We start from the raw sequence: 5,508 nt of genomic DNA on the forward strand, positions 1-5,508 counted from the left end.
TACTCACGACTGTAGAAAACGCGAAGGGCGATTGCCAAGAGCGATAACATGGGAGTGTGTTGCTGGCACCGGCAGAACGCGTGAAAGATAACGCCGAGGAACATATCAGAAACTTGTAATTCGAAAATTCCGTCTTCTAAAGGACTGAAAACAGGCTTTGCACCCACGCATGTCTTGTGTGCGAGTAGAAGGCATTCTGCGAACGTCTAGCATGATACGGCGGGGAGCCTCTGTTGCGTCCGCCGCGTAGCCCGAGACCAAGTTTTGGAAACGCGAAGTCGCTCGTGTATTTGTGCTGCTAAAGTGCAGGAAATAATGTTAATGAGAAAATACAGAGCTATATAGAAATTGAACTGAGCACTAGTATTCTACTTTTATTTTAAGCTGGTTTTTCTACTCATTTTTGTACTAGGAGCTTCTAAGAAAACGTATCGAAGTTGCCTGCTCGTGTCGAGGCTCTGAAAAATTGTGATGTCTTTTGGCACTGTCTGCGTTCCCTTGTGCAAACAAATATTGATTACTTGTCAGTGGCATTACGTGCTTACGTGCATTAAAAGGCATCGTCGATCTTTCTTCTACCATAAATACTTCGTGTGGAATGAGACCTCCATCCGAACGTTGGGCAGAGACAGCTGGGCTAATCCTGAGTTGACCGTTCAAGATTCCTCGCTGAAATGCAAGGAATGATTGTAAACAAAAGCAATCGCACCCCGATCCTCAGTGATTCATGACGTTTTGTTACAAACATAAACAGCTGCATCAGACCTTTATCATTCGCTCACTACTTTTCATTTTCTTCACGTGCATTAATGGCCGTGCCCCTGCAGCTCTAAAAAATTCTCTTATTACAATTCATAGCCTCTAGGGTTAGACGAAGTTAATAATCTCGAAGCAGGGAACGAAGACAGATTTGCAAAATTACCATTGCAAGTTTATGTAAGGTCCGCTTTTCCCGGATGCTGTTACGAATCGTTAAACGCAACTCCGGGTATTTTTATAAGCACGCAAGAAAAGCACTTGCTTTAAATTTCGCCGTACCATCCTGTGACGCGAAAAACAGTTAAATTCGCACAACAACGCCTAGATTGAGTAAGCAAAAAAAAAAAAAAGCTGCCCCTTGTGATGTCCACAGTGGCGGTGGAGCAGGCACCCGTCCGTAACAGAAGTTCCTTTAGTAACATTGCAACATCAACGGGGATTGTGTTAACGACAAAACCTAAACGCAGTATACATGTCGAAAGGTTTAAGGAGAAATAATCAAGAAATAAACATTACATCAAGAACTAAATGTAAAATTATTCATGCGTGCTTAAAATAAACTTCAGTTCAGCGTCCATCTGGCTGATACTTTTCTCTGTCCTCGACCTTCGCGCTTCTGTTAACCATTAATCAAAAGACCGCCTAATGAAGTGAACGTTGCTACCGAAACTTTTACGCCTCTAGATGACCTGAATGTTCTTTAAGCACAGCTTTGTGAGAAGTCTGCCGCAGCGTGGCTTCTTTTCCGGTTATGCCACGAGCCGCAAGCACCCACATTGTAACCAGCAGAAACCATCTATGCGAGCGTTCGGATCACCAGGGTACGCCCCAATCATGATAACAAATTTATTGAACAACTACACAACTCTCACTAGCGCCATTTAGAGCGAATGAGTCAAGTTTCCTGCACATTTGCTTGGTCAAAATTCCCTTGAGGTCATACAACGATCTTTCCGGAGTTGAACTTTAACTTATCGAAACTACACAACTCTCATAAGCGCCATTTAGATCGAATGAGTCAAGTGCCCGGCATATTTGCAAGGCAAAAATTCCGTTGAGGTCATACAACAATCTTTCCGGAGTTGACCTTTAACTTATCGAAGTACACTCATTCGTGATATGTGGGTAGATTCGCCTCAAGACATTCACCTCGACGAAGAAATAAGTGATATTCGCCTGATAAGTGTCATCGTGAGCATTATAAAAAAACTTCAATTGGCCGTGTTCCACAAGGGCTTTCTAGCAGGTTACAATTTTTAACGCCTATTCTGACAAGTCACCACTCACCACCTCTACGCCGTTTTGCCGTGCCTTGACTAGAAGGGAAGAACGGTGCTCGCTGTCATGGTACAAGTGTTCCTCGAGTTCTGGTCCGTTGAGCTGAAGAGTAATTCGAGACGAGACAAAACTATAGGTTGGTCACAATATCACCAGAAGCACGCCGCAAAAATAACGCGATGTTCGCCTTGCGGGGGCGATGGCAAAGTGTTGAAGCACTTGCGCAACGGGCAGGCGCGGTCAATGTTGCTTGGCGCTCAAGGCCAGCCGGTTCTCGGTATACGCCATGTCCAGAGAACGAAATATACGTTGTCACGTTGTTCTCCAGCGCCTGAACACTTCATTGTCACCCCTGCACCGCGAACTCCACGTTATTAATGCCACGCCCTTTCTATGCGAATCCTCCCGGATTTTCATGAAGTGGCCTGCTGTTGCTGGCATGCCGAATAGGTCATACTTAAACAAAATTTGAATTACGTTCCTGATGTTGGGATCTCAACGTCAGCCCCCAGCACAGGAGGCCGATGCTATAACCAATAGGCCACAATCTCCCGTATACTTCTATCGTGCCAACACTAACCAGTTCATTGAGACGATCGCCACGTGTGTAAAATTGCGTATCACGGGTCCGTGAAAGCACGCTGGCACGGGTCAATCACGCAGGAATGAAACGGGCAAATTTATGGCGGTTGAGATTAACCAAATGAGGAAATCTTCGCTTCACATACACTTCAAGATGTGCGTTACATCTGCGTAATTTTTTTCCAGCATGGTTCTAGATTTAACATGACAATAGTAAAGGTATTAAGTACGCCATGGTAAACATGTAGAGCCAAGGGTAAGGGTGCAATGACCAATACTGCTAACAAAGGCGGTTTACAGGAAGGAAAAAAATGACAAGTTCACTTTGGGCGTACACTTTACGAAGCTGCATTAAGCACCGCAGAATGATAGTTGCTGGTCTACTAGTAAAGTTTGCGCTCATGCCCAGAAGTGCAGAAGCTGAGGCTTTCGAGGCGCATTATGCCCTCTCACGGTGGGCGTTTGGTCGGAGCAGCGAGACTGACACACTGTGGCACCTCCACCCAAGCCCGTAATGTTAGGCGTGCATGTAGCTTGGCTTCTCTCTCGCACTTCCTCAAATGCACGCATCACTGTTCTCTTATTGTGGCACGCGACTAATTCTGTTCTTATTTCACGATGCGTGAAGAACGAAATCATTCTTTTCCGGTATGTCGTGGGCCCCTTTGTTGTCTGGGTGGCCTACACGCGAAGTGTTGTCATCGATGTGTTCTGTGATGACGAAGGGTCCTTTCAACTTTGCCAGAAGTTTCACTGCATTAGAATTCTTATAGTACTTCACACACTATCCGAGGACTTTGTATGTTTGTATCATGTATCTTTGTATCTAACCGTTCTCCCGCCTATACCTGGACCACTAGGTAGTCCATGCTCGAATGGGTAGTGCATCGGGCTGCTGTGCTCAGGGATGAGGGTTGGAAACCAACCGTCGGACCGACTTGGGTCACTGAGTATGTGACAATGAGTACATACGTGCCGCTCTTCAACAAAAATCTTTCACGCTGATTTAAAGCAACGCGTAGGTGCCTTTCGGTCTGTGCTGGTCTTCAATGAACCTCTTTGATACCATCCTGGGGCACTGTACATGTGTTAGTAGGCGTGCGGCGCTGTTCAGTGAACGTCTATTACGCCAAATTATGTAAATAGGTGCGTGCCAGTGGGAATGTGCCGCTCTACAATGACAAAAAAGGTCCCTGAAATTTCTGCGATGCTGAGCGGTACCAAATCCCCGTCATGAGGTTTCCTCAAGAACAGCAAGCCGACGCTCTAGCACAAACGCACTGACTATGAGCCGCCTTTCAGTGAGCCTCTCGCCTGCTTGGTTCACTGAAAATGTGTTACTGGGTGTGTGGCAAGCGAGGGGACAATCGTGAGCGTTCGTAGGCACTGGAGCGCCACGCCATGCGCGCACTTCTGGGCAGGCCCAATAGATGGCGCAGCCCGCCTAAAATGTGATAGAGAGGAGCCCGGTTGCCGCTTGACGCGTTTCCCAGCATTCGAACGCACCTGCGCGCCATGCATTTTGAAGGCCACGCGCAGCATTCGCGGCAGCGACGCTTGACGGCGCCGAGTGTTCTTAGGCCAAAGTCAAAGAGGAGTTCCGCGGGCGTTCACGCCTTATACGGAACTCCTTTCGACGGCGCCGGTACGTTGTGTCGCCATATTGGTTCAATGCCAAATGCATTACCTTTGACAATTGTCGTGACATGGGTTGTGCCGATTTTTTTAGACATATGTTGTAGTTCTCTGCGCCCATGCGCCTCTCTCATGAAAATGATTTCCTCGACAAGCCGCGATCGGGCTGAAGGGCTCGGCCTGACAGTCCCAACGTGGGAGCGGCCCACGTCAGCACAGGGTTGACCTTCAGGACCCAATCAAGTGTCTCATACCTTACCATACAAGCATCATGCACATCTTCCTCACGAAGCACACAGCTAATGGCTAGAGGCAACAAGGCTGCGGTCCTGCCCTTTTCTACTGCTGCTAACTCTTAAATTAAAACAAGCTTCGCGTCATTTAGAGTCCAAAAATGTGTTGGTTTAGCGTGTTTTTTTTTCTTTCTGCAGACTACGATAGCTAACCAGAGACTTCTCTGCTTGGCACCGCTGCCTTCTGTATTTCTCGCGCATACTGGTTTTTATGAAGGAAAGTTTCGCAGCGGAATAAACCTTCCCCATGACAGTAGAACCGTGAATACGGCCCCAGAAATTAAGAGGTGGTAGGGTGGTACTCGCGGTCTTGGAAGGATTTTCCTAAAACTACGAAGCTTTCTTTCAGAAATACTCATGCGGATCTCCTCTGAAGCTTGAAGCTACTTTCGGGTGGATGACCACTTTTCCTTTCAGAAAACTTCATTGACACTACAGATTAGCGCAGACCTTATTTCAACTTTTGCTTAGGCTCAGGAGATAATAATGACGCAACATAAGTAAACGTGCATGAATGTTCGAGCCATTCAGAGCTGCGAAACTTACGACCAATTTTTCTGAACTAGGGGCAGTGGCTGATGCAATGGTGAAGTCTTTTGCGAGTATTGAACTTTTTTGAAGGTTCAGTGTCAGGCCAGCGTGAACGTGCAGCAATAAATCGGCATCTGCAGCCCTGCTTTCGAGAAGTCTTGGATACACAAGGTTATCTGAAAGGACAACGAGAAAAATAAGAATGACCTTCACAATGAGGGCTGCTGAAGTATTCAGCGATAGTGTCTAGAATGACTTAAAGGGTAAATACAGAGTTTAAACTGCACGTTGTGTCGGCTATCGGAGTGATCAAAAGAATATTTCTCTACTTCTAGGTCGACATTATGCTCATAGCAAGATAAAGCCAAAGATAATGCCAATAGAATCTGATCCTTAAGAGTTTAAACTGCACGTTATGTCAGCTACCGGA

At 46.4% G+C, this 5,508-nt stretch overlaps 1 long non-coding RNA gene across 1 annotated transcript; it reads right to left on the reverse strand.

Moving 5' to 3' along the window:
- Positions 1-551: 551 nt before the first annotated feature.
- LOC119464829 (uncharacterized) lies at positions 552-5,233 on the reverse strand. The gene is made up of 3 exons (XR_005194620.2): positions 5,094-5,233; positions 2,047-2,139; positions 552-669 (listed from the first exon to the last, which is right to left on the reverse strand). It is a non-coding gene; the product is annotated as an uncharacterized LOC119464829 (long non-coding RNA).
- Between the last annotated feature and the right edge of the window lie 275 nt (positions 5,234-5,508).

Source organism: Dermacentor silvarum, chromosome 9 (assembly GCF_013339745.2).
Source record: "Dermacentor silvarum isolate Dsil-2018 chromosome 9, BIME_Dsil_1.4, whole genome shotgun sequence".
NCBI lineage: Eukaryota > Metazoa > Arthropoda > Arachnida > Ixodida > Ixodidae > Dermacentor > Dermacentor silvarum.